At 32.4% G+C, this 2,914-nt stretch overlaps 1 non-coding gene across 1 annotated transcript; it reads left to right on the top strand.

Moving 5' to 3' along the window:
* Window positions 1-2,392: 2,392 nt before the first annotated feature.
* LOC135268930 (U6 spliceosomal RNA) lies at window positions 2,393-2,496 on the top strand. The gene has a single exon (XR_010337268.1). It is a non-coding gene; the product is annotated as a U6 spliceosomal RNA (small nuclear RNA).
* Window positions 2,497-2,914: the final 418 nt, after the last annotated feature.

Here is a 2,914-nt window from a genome sequence, read left to right as displayed (position 1 = left end):
ACTTAGTCAACTAAGAATAAAATTGAAAAATACATATTTATATATCAATGCCAATTAAATAACAGTTAAAATCTCCAAGTCTTTAAACCATGATACATAGTTGAAAATTTTGATTTAAGCATACTCACCACAAGAAAAGTGGTATGTCAGGTAATGCATATATTAATTATCTCAATTTAGTCATTCTACAATGCATACAGATTTCAGAACAATATGTATGTGGTAAGTATATACATTTTTTGTCAATTAAAATAGATAAATTGAAGTTTATGTCATTTTTACTTTCTTACAGACACAAATTTATCTTTTTTTCTCTTCAAGATGGAGTCTCACTCTGTCACCTAGGCTGGTATCCAGTGACACTATTTCAGATCACTGCAACCTCCACCTCCCAGGTTCAAGGGATTCTCCCGCCTCAGCCTCCCCACTTCAGGTAGCTGGGATTACAGGTGCCTGCCAACACACCCAGCTAATTTTTTGTACTTTTAGTAGACATGGGGTTTCACCATGTTGGTCAGGCTGGTATGGAACTCCTGCCCTCAGGTGATTCACCCTCCTGGGCCTCCCAAAGTGCTGGGATTACAGGGGTGAGCCATCACGCCCAGCTGATGAATTGATCTTGATGTCAATAAGTAACCTCTAATTATTTCTTCATATCACATAGCTTTCCAAATTTTCCATCTTCCAGTAGTTAAAATTAATAGTAAATAATAGCATTGTAGTTTTCATTTAAAATTTAATGATAAACGTCTTGTTGGTATTCTGAGTTTTAGAAATAAAAGCAGAAAATAAAATCAGTTAATATTTATAAAGAAAACCCTGGGAAGTGTTAAATTTAGATATTAAGCATGTTTACATCATTGCATAATAAAGATATGTTTTCTTTTATTTATACAGTTTCTAACTTTTAACAAAGAACATTTATTACTGTCATAATAAAAATCAGATTTACATTTAAAATGTGTTAGAATTTCTTACATTTTTTTTTCTGCGTATAGAAACATCATAGTTTATTTCTTAAGTGAAGAAAAATAAAGCAGGATAATGGACTAGTGGGAGCTAGACAGAGAGAATAAATGATAAAAGTCCTCTATAGTCAGATAACACTTGATCAAAGACTAGAAGAACCAATACAGTCACATGTGACCATGTTGGAAGAGGGTTCCAGGCAAGCTAGCAGGGAGGCACAACTTTCAAATAGCATGTATTAACACTTACTATCCATATTATCCTTTGTTACTGTTGGGAAGTACCAAACAATTAAGGTCATGATCTCTTCTCTCAAAGAATTTTAACTTGAGTCAGCGAGAAAGTGTGCAAGAAATAAAGAACTATAAAACAATTCAAGGTAATTTATCTTAAATGTAATACAAAAACTCTAAGTTGTTTTAATCTTCTTTTCCATTTAATATAAAGTATTTATGACAGATTTTGCTTTAAGTGCTAAAGCTTGCAGTATCTATTCTCCTATTATTAAATGCCATTCACCTTTGAATTTAAGTCTTTTAAAATGACTCAGGATTAAGAGTCTATAGTTTTTCTAAAATTTTTATTTTTAAAACTAATTTGTATTTTTTCATGGTAATAGAAAAACAGATCCTATACCTGTAAATTACCTCTGACAAATTCTGAGCAGACTAAAACATCAAAGTGGCAAAGATATAGGAGATTTAACATTTATGAAATGCTCTTTGTGAAATGCTGTTATTGTCATATTTAAAAATGTTTAAGTGTGTTATTTTGACAAGTTTATATGTCTTGCCCTATAATGCCATGGCACACCAATTGACATTTAGCTGCTTTGTGTGCCAACATTATCAATCGTGAGAAATTTACTTCTGCTACAGCTGAAGAGACATCTTTTACTGACATATCTGTTAAATGGAATGTTCAGTTGACCAAAATGTAGGTATCATGTAGAACTAACTGGTATAATAGCAAATGAGCATTATATCAGGCCAGCCCTGAAAAACGGTGACCAAAAATAACTTGACTTAGGAGAAAGAAGGCAGTGATGAGAGGATTGGGAAATAGTTGTACTCAAATAAACAGACGAAAATAAAAGGTTAACAAGCACCTTGTGCAAAAATAGTGGGTACAGTCCAGTCCCCTTCAAATGTATCACCGATACTCTCAGATAAGCCTCAGCACAAAATAATTGAGAACCAATGAACAACTGTGTATTAAGCTCCCCAAATGAAATTTAAACAGTGGAATTCTACAAAGCTTCATTAATATACAAATACATTAATTTAATTAATACATTAAATATTCAACAAATATTTATTGTCTACAAGGTTAAGAAAGGCAATTGTAAATGAATTAACATTTTCCCTGTCCTCACAATCCTCTTAATCTAGTAAGAATAAGCAAGTCAAAACATTTTTATGGAACACTCACTTTGGCAGTATGTATACTAAAATTGGAACAATACGGAGATTTGCATGGCCCTTGAGCAAGGATGACACGGAAATTTATGAGTATTCCCCCTTTCTAAAACTTGGCTTTCAAGAAAAAATATTACTATAGAAGATAATATTAAAATGGCTGTAAATATATATATATACAAACACACACATACACACATATACATATAGATAATACAATATGCAATTTTATGCTCTCCACAGAAAACTGTTTTCATATAAATACTAAGTTAAAGGTAAAACGTTGAAAATACATTTATTATCCAAACACTAATCTAAAAGAAAAAGATAAGCGTCCTTAAAAACAAAGAGGCAGAAGAGCCAGTCAAAATGATTCAATGTAGGAAGTACCTGTTTCTATTGGCTTTGATGACGGAGGTGGAGAGCCATGAACCAGGAAATCTGGGCAGCCTCTTGGAGAGGGAAAAATAGAGGGACTTTGTTACTACACGTGGCTTGAAATAACATACATTTATTAGCTTACAGGT

The sequence above is a fragment of the Aotus nancymaae genome, unplaced genomic scaffold (genome assembly GCF_030222135.1).
Source record: "Aotus nancymaae isolate 86718 unplaced genomic scaffold, 86718_ANA_hifiasm-v0.15.2.pri h1tg000046l, whole genome shotgun sequence".
In the NCBI taxonomy this organism is placed as follows: Eukaryota; Metazoa; Chordata; class Mammalia; order Primates; family Aotidae; genus Aotus; species Aotus nancymaae.
Note: the sequence above shows the minus strand (reverse complement) of the source record. Positions and strands in the feature narration are given on the sequence as shown.